This window comes from Gastrolobium bilobum, unplaced genomic scaffold (genome assembly GCF_033153095.1).
Source record: "Gastrolobium bilobum isolate Gb01-03AN ecotype WA unplaced genomic scaffold, APGP_CSIRO_Gbil_v1 utg38165, whole genome shotgun sequence".
Classification (NCBI taxonomy): Eukaryota; Viridiplantae; Streptophyta; class Magnoliopsida; order Fabales; family Fabaceae; genus Gastrolobium; species Gastrolobium bilobum.
The window spans coordinates 29,893-43,859 of NW_026897238.1; the positions used below are offsets into that span (position 1 = coordinate 29,893).

The 13,967-nt window shown below is 34.3% G+C and overlaps 1 pseudogene; it reads right to left on the minus strand.

Annotated features, from left to right (window-relative positions):
- On the minus strand, window positions 1-7,973 carry LOC133305093 (uncharacterized; annotated as a pseudogene).
- Window positions 7,974-13,967: the final 5,994 nt, after the last annotated feature.

Here is a 13,967-nt window from a genome sequence, read left to right on the forward strand (position 1 = left end):
AAGAAATAAAAGTAAAGACTTGTTTTTGAATTTTTATTTAATAGAAATAAAACAATAACAATGAGAATTGATTTTAAAAATATGAGGAAAGCATTGTAGCTAGAGCGCACTCACCTTATGATCCCCACTTCTTACTTTGGATTGATTCACAATACTTATTCATATAATTACTCGGATAAATTATTATCTAAGAATATTTATTAGTTAACCCTCAATTCCTTGCAAGGTTAACCCTTTAATCCCCAATTGGAACCTCAATTCCTTGCAATGTTCCTCATGGTATTAAGCAATGAACGCAATAATTTAAGCATACGCAATTAAATACACATGTATTCCTAGCATGCATACCAATTGTTATCCTACCCCCTTTCAAGATCAAAACCCCAATATTCCTATCTAGGATTCTAACCCTCAAACCATTCTCAACTATCAGATTGATCAGTTCTAATAAAGAAAATAGAATTACGCACAAGGTAGAGACAAAGATAATTATATAAATGAGTAAAACTAAATCAATCCATCGTAACAAGGGTTCACATAGGCTCGTGACCCTAACTACAATAAAAGATTACTAGCCAAGCATAATCATGGCTAAAAATAATCCAATATTCAAAAGCATAAAATTAAGGAGAAAGGAGAAGAAGAACTTGATCCCAAGAATCCCCTCAGAGCTCTGCCGTCGTCTCTCTTCAGAAGAATCAATCTGAATTTTAGGGTTCTGTCAAGAGAACATATTTATAAACCTCTTTTCCTTCTTCCAAAAATACCCCCACGAAAACACGGTATTATTTTCCCGCAACCCGGTGCCAGTTGGCGCCGGTTTGGCGCCACTTCGCGCTGCGCTTCTGTGCAAAATTGCAAAGTCGGAACCGAGTCTTCGTAACATGGCGCCAGTTGGCGCCATCCTTCACCTTTTGGGCGCCACTTGGCGCCAATTTTCCTTTGCTTTGGGCGCCTAGTGGCGCCATAATTTCCTCCACTTGGGCGCCTGTTAGCGCCATGATTTTGCTGATGAATGTAGCGCCAGTTGGCGCCACTTTGGTGCCACTGAGCGCCACTCAAAATTCTTCGTTGCAAAGTTCGCAATCCAACGCGGGTCTGCGCCATTCGGGCGCTAGTTAGCGCCAATTCTCTGGCATTTGTACTATGCAACATGATGCCATATGGAACTTTTCTCTGTGTGGAGTCGCGTCAACAGACTTTTTATCATTTGTAATTTTCTTGCCTTTTACCTGTAAAAACACAATTAATAGGTGGGAAATATTATTGAAAAGAAAGAATCAATATAATTAGCAAATATGTGTTTAAGTTGCTCTTTTATGACTCAATTCTTATCAATTTTAACACAGAAAATCTCACTTGCCAGAGGCACATCAAGCTTCTTCAGCGTCGGTGGAAGAGGTGAAACGGCGTCGCTATTATGAAGGAAAGCAGGGAAGAAGGGTCAAATCTGGCCATTGTGGAAGATCTCATCAGCAAAGAAAAGAACGCTTCTTCATGTTGAAGATGGAGAGAAAATAAAAGGGAAATGGAAGAGGAAAAGATGGTGGTGATATTGATGTTAGTTTGGAGTGTAAAATGTTAACACAGATTTATTGAAGCTCTAGGTTTTTGGAAGTTGAAGAGAGAGAGATAGAGAGAGAGAGGTACCGTCGGTTTTTTATTTTAGAAATCAAAGGCCCCCGGTTAAAGTCAGGAAGGTTGTTCACTAGTTGGAGATCTATAGCATTTCCTAATCAACTAATAAAGATCACTAAACGTATTATTCAAATAAAATTTTGTTGTGGGAACATGCATGAATTTTCGCTAAAACTTTAATAATTAAAAGTAATTCAATTACATAATACAAAAAAAAATATTTTAATTGAACTGTGTGTAATCATAAGTAAAATAATTTTTCTATTTTCTACACTTTACACTCTTGGGATGTTCTACTTTTTTTTAATAATTATGTTATGAAATTTGAATATTTGATTAGTATATGAGTTATTATAAGTTGTTATATGTATTAAATGTAAACTATATTATATATATTAAAAATATTATTTAATATCAAAATGTATCCCAACGTGTCAAAATTTAGCATTTTTTAGAATTAACGTGTCGGGGTGTCGTGTCGTGTCCTGTATCCGTGTCCGTGCATCATTGATTACCTCAAAACTAAGTACCGACAGCATCTTTGCAGTAATTGAGGGTATACGACTTCTATAAGTGATGTAAGCATGTGACCTATTCTCCGAAGGCAATGAACCATCTAGTAAACTTCTATGTGATTGTGAAGTAGTGAACTCCCAGCAACATGTGACACTATGAGATTTTGCATTACTGGCAGAGATTTCCAAAGAAGACTGTGGTTTCTCAGAATTTGTTTTCTCTACATCCTTCATGGAATCTTTAATTTCTAGACATTTGAATGGAATTCGATAGCCATTTTCACTGCAGCGATATTTCCATCACCCTACAAACCCCAAAAAAACACTTGAATAGGAAAAATAAAGTAACGAGGCCTATGAATAATAACTAGGCAAACGACACATGTAGATTACAAAAAGAAGGACCCAAGCAAACATGTAACCAAGAGATTGTAAGTGAAATACTAAGTGTAGACTTCTTTTGGATGAGGATGAATGAAGATTATGAACTTGAATCCCATTTCATCTATAACGCCATTCTTCAGCTCTTGACGTCACATCAATATTTATGTTTGAAAGCAAGGCTTCATCAACAAATCTGTATAAACATACAAAATCTCCCCAAATCCCTTATGTTAAACTAGTCTCAAATCAACAAATAACTCATTAGTATATAACAGAGAAACTGGAGTCAGATCTGTGTATTCATTAGCTATTCATACACCTCATCAACCTTCAATCACACTTAGAAAGCTTGATAATCTAGGTAGATGCAAAATGTAATGACTACAGTTACACCGTTCAATTTTTTTTAGTACAATGTGCATATACTTTATACTTCAAACAGAAAGGTAACCAGAAAAGCTAAAAAAAATAAACAAAATAAAAAATCACATCCTCAACTTCAAACCTCTTTTCTATGTTGCACCGACACTGACACGGGACACGGAACATGACACAACATGCCGACACGTTAATTCTAAAAAATGTCATATTTCGACACGTTGGGACACATTTTGATATTAAATAATATTTTTAATATATATAATATAATTTATATTTAATACATATAACAACCCATAATAAGTCATATAACCAATAAAATATTCAAATTTCATAACATAAATATAAACAAAAATAATTTTTCGTACCTTGTTAATTTTTCATGTCAAATTTCATAATAAAAAAAATTGATTTATAATTTTTTTTTATGTTTAGTTAATAAAATAAAATTAAGACCTTAAAAAAAAGTGTCGGATGCGTGTTGAAAAAAGTTGACTGCGTATCGGAAAAACGTGTCGGAACGTTGACCGCGTGCCAAAACGTGTCGGAGCGTGTCGTGTCCGACACGCATTATTTGAAAAAAGTCGCGTGTCCGTGCTTTGTTGCCTCTTTTTATGAATAACTCCAACTATATTTCAGAACTAAAAAAAACACATGACATCTAGAATAAGATCAAACCCAAATTTGAGCACAAAACGAAAAGGGAACCTTCTCGGAATAGAGACAGGGGACAGAGGGACCAGAAGGAGCGCAATCAAAGGTAAGGTTTGTAACAGCCTGTTGTACACCGGTATTGTTAACATTAATTATGATATTAAACACAGTTACAATCACAGCAATTCATTTATAAAAATGCGAGTAAACTTTTTCCGTTTATTACGCGATCATTTAAAACCGTAAAAAGCGTAATAAATAAAAGTTGTGACCATAACTGTAACTCTTGCGGAATACTTGTTTAAACTATTTTTATATCTTATTTTACTCAATACAATACACTAAGGGGTTCCCATAAACCCACTTAGCCAATTTTCCAATCTTATGTTTTCTACCTATCCGAACATGGTTCGGTTATTATTTTTCTGCGGACACACCTCACAAGACCAGACCTTCATCATTAGCTATCTTTTTTTTCTTACTTAATTACCTTTCCAATGAGTCATCACACGAGTCATTTCGATCTCGTTTGCTCCGGATATCGCCGTTTGAAGTTGGACAAGCAAAACTGCCATCCAACCCCAAAACAGCTCTAAACATCCTTCACTCCACGAATTACTGCAGAAAAACCAATCACTCAAATTCTCTCAAATTTTTATACCATAAACTAGACACCTCAAGACTCAATTTTACATATCATACACTTAATTTGGCCAAGAAAAGAAGCGGGAATAAAATTCCCAAAAACTGCCAGAAACAGCCCCTGCACAGGTGCGTTCTGAACAATCCATTTTCATAGGCTTCTACAAGGCTTCGTGCAACCCATAATTTCCTCATATTTTAACACAGTGTAGGGAAAATCTCAATCTTTAAAATGGCATATGGCACGTCCCTATCGGACCTCTGTGGAGGGAGATATGTTCTCCCGAAATTTGCCTAAATTCTGGCAATTCTACAGAAAATTCGCCAGAGTTTCCTTTGTTTTTCCTAAAATCTCCAAATTTGCAAATGCTCTCTAGTGCCTCAAATGTACCTAATAACCAATGGGTGGCACATACAAGGACCAACAATGCCTTGGGGCACTTACAACCCAACTCAGTTTATATTTATTACATAGTTCATACCATATGGCTCACTTTATAATTCTTTAACTTGTTTCAATCACCAAAGTCCATTTACATGCAAATTCTCAACATACAATGAATCATAAACCTAAAATAGGCCTAAAGCCCTTCCATCATAATACATCATGTATCAATTGTACAATTACAACGTTTACCTTACATATTACAACTTATAACTTCAACTTTAAATTACAACTTGAAATATGAGCTTCAATTGACATATACAACTAACTAGACTTAGGTAAAATGACATGAACAAATATGACTATGAACCACCTTCTACATACATATGGAATGTTCATGCCCTAAGTCTAGCCTAAGCCACATGGCCATCAAAATTCAAAATAGTAAAAGTGCTCCGACTAATCATCCTACGGGCTTCTTGCCCGCCGCTCCGGTGCCACTGCTACCTCCTGAAATAAAGCCCCCAAGACGGGGTGCGATATACGAATATATCTCAGTAATCCAGAAGTTCTGGAGAAAACTCCTCTCAATGGCTCACTTCGATGCATATAAATAATATAAAATAACCACTTTTCAAAATGGGATAAAACAAGGGATTTAGAGAAACTGGGGAATATAGGAATACAAAATACGACGAAGCGGGAATGGTAGCTACCAATACCACGCATCGTCCTTGGCATATAAGCCTATGGGTCTCATCCAAGGCGTGTTCCTAGAACATCAACCAAGGTACCCCTCCCATCCGCATACACCCGAGACTTCCTAGTGTGCTCCTATCCGGATCACACACCACGACCCTGGGTCAACTGGAACTCCCTCTCGAAGACCTATCCAGTGGAAGTCCGAAACGCCCGAAGGCAAAAACTGTCTACTGTCCAGAGACTCGGTACGTTCTATGTACCAACACACATACTAAATGCATGATCATGTTATTCTACATTACTTACATACATTTCCTACCATCACCCTCAACGGGCATGGTGGAACACACAAGGGGATCAAGCCCCAGTACCAAGAGGTTACCTGTAAAAAGCTCAATTCCAAGCTTGCTTGAATTTCACGTATTTAATCCAATGTCTCTAAACTTGTTCTTCAACCTATGTACCATCAAATTACAAGTTATATCAATCCATGCCACCACACAAGTCAAAGACAATTACCCAATGTTTTCATGATTTAATACATATTAACACATCTTTCAAAACCACAAGTTAATACAAGTTTCCAAACTAACCATCTATATAGCATGTACTTGAATTTACTTGCTAAATGTAATCAAACACTTATGTGAATTTACTTTCATTCCTAGATCAATTAATCCTATAGTGGCCGAATTGCACCACTTAGAAACTCCAAGAATTTGACTTGTTTTCCTATTCATATACCTTAGTTAATTCCTTGTTTGATCACTAAGTAGTCTTATACAAATTATTACATAACTTTTTCATCAAAACTCTAACATAAACATAGTCTACATCCTAGACTTAATTAAGATTTCACACTTTATGTTTGGTTCAAATACTAGCCAATCATCATTAAATGTCATAAGGATCATTGTTTTACATGACCAATGAATTAAACACTTAATTTGCACAATTAATTCTAAAGGGCCGAAATACACACACTTTTTACAGCATCAACATCTTGTACCATTTTAATCACGAAAAATTCATCTTAACTCCGATTCCCCCAAATTTTTGATATGTTATAGTAGACACTTAAGGATTTAATTTGGCACAAACCACACTCCATTTGAAGTCCTGTAGCTTCAGATATGAATTTTTTAACATAACAGCTCCTATGTTGATCCTAAAAGGTCCATAAGGTTCTTTTGAAATTCCTATACTTCATTCTTTTTACAAACCAACTCTAAATCATATTACACTTACATTTCCACATACAAACTTGATTAAACACATCCTTTAACTATTTTATCACATGATGACCAATTTGCCTAGCTTAAGGTTTAATGAATTCTCTTTCAATTTTTCTATCACTTTAACCTTCATCAATGCATAGACTAACTTTTATTTCATATAGACATATTATCAAACACTTGGTGTGCATATTTTTACACACAAAATCTGAACCATATAGGGTTCATTAAACTCATCCCTTTTGATATTTCAATTCCTTTTTGTAGTAGAAAAAGTCAATCCATCACAAAAACTCATTAACCAACTTAACATTAATAAAACCACTTAAATTCATCATCAACCAACATTAAAATATCAACATAAACAACCCCAAATCCATAAAACCTAACATAAAGTTCATGGAATTAATCAAGGAAACTCAACGCCAATCAAGTCCCAAGACCCCAACGAGTGTTTCCCCTAAGCTTTGAAACAACTACAATGTCTCCTTCAAGCTCCCTTTCAAATTTTTGCAGATCTGTCCATGGTGGTTTTCTCCTCCAACAATGCTCCCCAAGTGCAAATGATGGTTGGTTTCACTTAGAATCGACCAAGGGAACAACTTTTGTGAGATAGCATTTTTTGATTTGAGGCTTCATGCTTCCATGGAGGTGAGGAGGGCGGCCCAAAATCTGCCGATGGGGGGTTGTTTGAGCGCACAAAAGGAAGGGAAAATGAGGGGAATAGGTGATGTGGCATGTCACTTAAGTGGGAGTGCGCCCCACAAGTGCCACCTCACTTAAACTCACTTAATTTCACCACTAACCTTCAATTAATTCATGAATTATTTAAAAAACCTAAAATTTAATATTCACCAAAGTCTTTTTATTATACTTGATCAGATGAATCCGGAGTTTTCCGGTCGTTCGGAGAAATTGCAGTTTTAAGCTGTTACGCGCGTCGTAGGCACGCTTCTCCAAACTTACTAATTTCCATCAATTTTCATCAGAAATCATATTTCCTAGTCCTATATATCATTTATAACTTATATCCAAAACCTAGACTCAAAACTCAATCGGCACGTTTTACGATGCAACTGTACCGTAATATTTTTACCCGGTAAAAACACTATTCACTGAATTTTCTGAAACTTGTCTAGCCACTCAATTTTTTGTTCTGAATCCATTTCCAGGGTTATTTTCATCATTTGAGACCTTCTACTCAATTTTTACCTTCCTAGGGTTACGTGTTTGGCTAATTATCGTTTTACCCTTCCTTTGTATTTTGACCTAATCTTCAAGATTTCCACTAATCCTTCCCTTTAATTCTTGTTTAATATATTAATATATGTTTTTAGAAATGTGAGGTGTTATAAGGTTGCTTCCTGAGGGTTTTTCTTTGAAACTCAAAGAGCTCTGCGCCCAAAACCAATGTCCATTCAATTGGATTATAACGTCCATTTATAACACTTCTCATTAGACGTCATTGCACTACGTTCATGCCTCGTTAAAACCTTGCTAGAAAACCCAATGGAAAAAAACTAGTGAATGAAAAAAAGTACATGACATGTGCTACCAAACCTTTCGTAAACTGTCTCATTAAAAATCTTTGGCCAAGAAAAACCCTTTGGAAAAAAATTTGGCAAAAGGAAAAAAGTGTACAGTAATAAACCTTCTGGTTTCCATCCTTCAGGGATTTAATAAAATTTTAGGATTCTATCTTTCAAGGATTCAATAAACCTTCAGGGCTCTATCCTTCAGAGATCTTCAAATAAATATCATCGCCAAGTGATCATGTAGTCACGACGTCTATTAAATGCATTTCAAGATGCATCCTAGTTGGCATACTAATCAAGTAATGGAACGTAATATAATTCATTATGGGAGAATAAACATCATAATTGATGTAGGGTCTATCCGAAAATTCTTGTTCTTTCTTAATTGCCTCTTTGATTCGTTCCAATTTGAATGCTTCGGGAATTCTTGAATGGTTTTGGGTTCTGGATCCAGATTATCTTTTAAGACAAGAGCTACTGAGAAGGCAATCGTGTAGCTAGCGACAAATAATATTATCATATTTTCTCCCTTATCAATACAATTTATTGCAACTTTTATGTCAATTTCAACCAAATCTTCATCATTTCCCATGACATTCATATTTGGTCGTTCCGTGTTCTTGGGATTGTTACAATTAGCAATTGCACTTATTTCAGCGGGTTCTCTTTCTTTAGGATTAACCTCTTCAGAAGGCGTGATGAATGACTTATTTTAATTTTTTGCGGATTTATGTCTTTCAATCCCTACACGTCATTTATGCTTCCGGTGTTGATTAGACTTTGACATATTTAGTCCCATTGGAATCTCCACTATAGGTGGTGCATTCTTTGTAGGAATATGGAACTTAGTCACTTCTTTATGATCATTAAATATTTATGTCATTTAACTTACTAAAGTTTGCAAGTTAATGATATTTTGAACTTCGAGTTCAATTATACTTGTACGTGGACCAAAATAATTCGTTTGGTTTTTCTCATTAAAATAATTTCCTGGGATTCACTAAACTTCTGGTTTTCTCCCCCTAATATCAGGAAATGTCCTTCATTATATATTTAATCAATGAATCATGTATTAAATAAGTCGCCCATCAGGGCTCCAAGTACTTGATTATGTATTGAGTCTCTAAAACTCACATAAATGTCAAACCTTCATATGACATAAGGATAGATATAACGCAACCAAAAAATGCGCACATGGAAAACATCAGGTTCACATCCACAGACAAGTTCAAGAGGAGAGTATGCTTAAAAGAATATGAGCTAGTGAACTTTAGGTTCATAATTATTGGGCATATAACTAGATGAATAATTCATCAAATTGATTCATCTAAACAAATAATCTGCTCTTCTAAAGCTATTGCAAGTATTGTTGTAGACATGCCCACAACCATATCCATGATTATGTAATTCTATTGCATTCACTTCAAGGATGACAAAGAACTAATTTTTATCATGTCATCAAATATGACCATAATTATTATCATGTCTAAAATTATAATTTGCAATATTCACTTCAGGGAATATTGTTTAACCCATTGACCAAAATTTACGAGACTATATTTTCTCGATATAACTAGAAACAGAAAAGAAATTGAATTTCTTGAATTAAAACAAGGACAAATGATTGTTGGTGAATATCTAGCAAAATTTAAGGAACTATCAAGATATTCAAATTATGTAGAAAACAACCCTAATGATGAATGGTCAATAACTAAGTTTGAATCTGGATTAAAATCTAAACTTAAATGTATGATAATAGGACATCAAATAAAAAACTTTCCTCGTTAATAAATAGGTTTCGAGAGATTGAGGCAAGCATGGTACAAGTTGAGGAGGAAAGAGAGAAAATCAGATGGACAAATCAAAAGAAGAACAATGAAAAGAACAAAGGATAATTTCCACAAGTTCAAAATTCGGGAAATAACTTTGTTAAAATGGAAAAACGAAGAAATGAAAGTCAAGTAAATTCTCATATTTCAGTTTGTCCAAAATGCAAGAAGAATCATACTGGAGAATGCCTAGCAGGACAAAGCATTCGTTTTAAATGTGGAAAGTTAGGGTATATGATAAGGCAATATCCTCAAAACAATGTCAGAATTCATCTACCCAACTTTTGCAAAAGGAAGAGTTTTTACCTTCAGTGACCAGGAAACGACTCAAGCTTCAAGCTTAGTTCAACGTACAGGTCTAAAACAAGATTCTCTTATAACTGTACTTTATGATTTTGGAACAACCCATTCTTTTATCTCTATCTCTTCTGCTGAAAAATTAAAATTACCAATTTTTGTTTTACCTTTTCATATAGAAGTTTCGATTCCTACTGGTGAAAAGATAACCATATTATAAGTCTGTAAAAATTGATCTCTCCAAATTAAAGAGAAGTTATTTGAGATAGATTTAGTATGTCTACCTATGATCAACATAGATGTAGTTCTTAGAATGTATTGGTTGTCTTCCAATTGTGTAGTCATTGATTGTTGTAATAAAAAGATAATTTTTTACGAAAGAACCAGAGTTTCCTAATGAATCCTTGTTGTTGTCCACCTCCCAACTTAGGAAAATTATGTTTGAAGGAGAACAACGATATGTTCTCTTTAATCTTTCAGATTCAAAGGTTAAACCTGATATAAATAGTGTTTTAGTGGTCTTTGAATACGCAGAGGTTTTTTCTGGATGATATTATGGGTTTACCCCCAACAAGAGAAATTGATTCTTTCATTATTTTGATACCTGGAGTAGATCCAATTTTTATTGCACTCTATAGGATGTCACCCTTAGAGCTTGTTGAACAAAAGAAACAACCAGAGGAATTTTTATCAAAACAGTTCATCAAACCAAGTGTGTCACCCTGGGAAGCACCAATATGCTTTGTTAAAAAAAAGATGGAAGTGCGAGAGTGTGTGTGGATTATAGACAACTGAATAAAGTTACCATTAAAAACAAATATCATTTACCTAGAATTGATGACCTTTTAGATCAGTTAAAAGGAGCCAAAGTGTTTTCTAAAATAGATTTAAAATCAGGTTATCATCAAATCAGGATTGAGACAAAAGATATTCCAAAGACAACTTTTAGAACTAGGTACATACACTATGAGTATCTAGTGATGATATTTGGATTAACAGATGTTCCAGCTGTATTTATGGATTATATTAATAGGATTTTTAGGCCTTGTTTGGATCAACTTGTAGTAGTGTTAATTGAAGATATCTTAATATATTCTAAAATCGAAGAAGAACATGAAAAGCATATGAGGATAGTTTTACACATTTTAAAAGATAAGCAATTGTATATTAAACTTAAAAAATGTGAATTTTGGATGAAGGAAGTTAAATGGGTCATGTAATATCTGAAGAAGGAGTGTCTGTTGATTCTAGTAAAATCGAGGTTATATTGCATTGAGAAAGGCCTAAAACTATCATTGAAGTAAGGAGTTTCCTAAGATTTGCAGGATATTATAGAAGATTTATTAAAAGATTTTCACAATTAGTATTACCTTTAACTAGGCTGACTAGAAAAGGAATTCCTTTTATTTGGACACAAGAGTGTGAAGATTGTTTTCAAGATTTGAAAAATAAATTAACATATGCACCAATTTTAACAATTCTCGATCCATTAAGAAAATTTGAGGTTTACAGTGATACATCTAAAAAGAGATTAGGATGTGTTTTAATACAACAAAGAAAAGTCATAGCTTATGCATCGGGACAATTAAGACCTTATAAGGAAAATTATCAATTCATCACTTGGAACTAGCTGCAATAGTTTTTGCACATAAAATATGGAGATATTATTTGTATGGATTCAAATTTGAAGTTTTCAATTATCATAAAATTTTTAAATATTTATTTGACCAAAAATAATTAAATACGAGGCAAAGAAGATGGATGTAATTTTTAAAAGAATGTGATTTTGAACTTAAATATCATCCAGGACAAGAAAATGTAGTAGTTGATATTTTGAGCAGAAAATCTCTTCATATGTAACAATTAATGATCAAAGAAATAGAGTTACTAGAAAAATTTATAGATATGAGATTATATGTGATTGTATTGCCTAGAAGTCTGGGAATTAGTGAAATAAGAATGGATAATGAGCTAATAGACAAAATTAGAAGAACTCAGCAGGAGGATTCAAGTTTAGAAAAATTTCTTAAACATAAAGGATTTACTAAAGGATAAGAAGAATTCGTGAAATTTCAAAGTTGAATTGTTATACCTAGGAAATAAAAATTGATGAAAGAGATATTAAATGAAGCACATAAAAGTAAATTCATTATTCCTCTGCTTTCACTAAAATGTATCAAGATCTAAAAAAGATGTTCCGATGGCCGAGAATGAAGAGAGATATTGCAGAATATGTTTCAAAGTGTCTAATTTGCCAAAAAGTAAAAATTGAACATCAAAAGCCTTCAAGATTACTACAACCACTAGATGTAACAGCCCGTTGTACACCGGTATTGTTAACATTAATCATGATATTAAGCGCAGTTACAATCACAGCAGTTCATTTATAAAAATGCGAATAAACTTTTTCCGATTATTACGCGAGCATTTAAAACATAAAAAGGCGTAATAATTAAAAGCTGTGACCGTAACTGTAAAATCTTGCGGAAGACTTATTTAAACTATTTTTATAACTCACATTACTTATTATAAGTTACTAAGGAGTTCTCATAAACTCACTTAGCCAAATTCCAAACTTTACGTTTTTACCTATTCGGACATGTTTCACTCTTAATTTTTCTGCGACCACATCGTTCGCAACCAAACCTTCTTCTTGGATTAGATCTTTGTCTTACTTAATTCCCTTTTTAATAAGCTATCATATGCTCAATTCGGAGCTCATTTTCTCCGGTTATCGCCGTTTGAAGTTGGATAAGCAAATAGCTAACCAACCCCAAAAACACCCCAAACCACTCACATTACTCGAATTACTGCACTCAATCCACTCATTCATTTGCTCTCAAATTTTTATCCTACAAACTAGACATCTCAAACTTCATTTTGATATATCACACGCTTAATTTGACTGAGAAACGAAGCGGGAATTAATTTCCCAAATCAGGTCCAGAACTGCCTCAGATGCAGTGGCACATGAGCAGTCCGCGTTTCTCTATTTTTTTCAGGCCGAATATCAACCCAGAATTTCCTCAAATTTTGACACAAGGTAGAGGACATCTCAACCTTCAAAATGGGGTATGGAACGTCCCTATTGGACCTCTATGGAGGGAGATATGCTCTCCCGAAGTTCGCCTAAAATCTGCCAATTCTACAGAAAATTCGCCAGAGTTTCTTTTGTTTTTCCAATAATCCCAAATTTGTAAAAGATCATTTAAGCCTCAAAGGTACCTAATAATCACATGATAATACAATAATAATCCAATGGGTGGCACACACAAGGACCAACAACGCCTTGGGGCACTTACAACTCAATCCAGTTTATAGTTATTACACAGTTTATACAATAGAGCTCACATTATATTTCTTACTTGTTTCAATCACATAGGTCCCATTCACATGTAGTTTCACAATATAAGCATGTAATCATAACTCTAACATAGGCCTAAAATTCTTCCATCTTAGTACATCATGCCTCTCTTACATTTACACATACACTTAAATATTACAACTTACAACTTCAACTTCAAATTGCCTTTTACAATATTACAACACCAATTACAAATTTAGACATAAATTTAAATGATACAAACTACTAGACCTAAGCATGCCAACATGAACAATATGCCAAATACTGAAAATGTTCCTCTGTCACCCTGCGGGCCTCTTGCCCGCTGTTCCAACGCCACAGGTACATCCAGAAATAAATGCCCCGAGACGAGATGAGATATACGAATATATCTCAGTAACCAAGAGGTTCTGGAGAAAACTCCACCCAA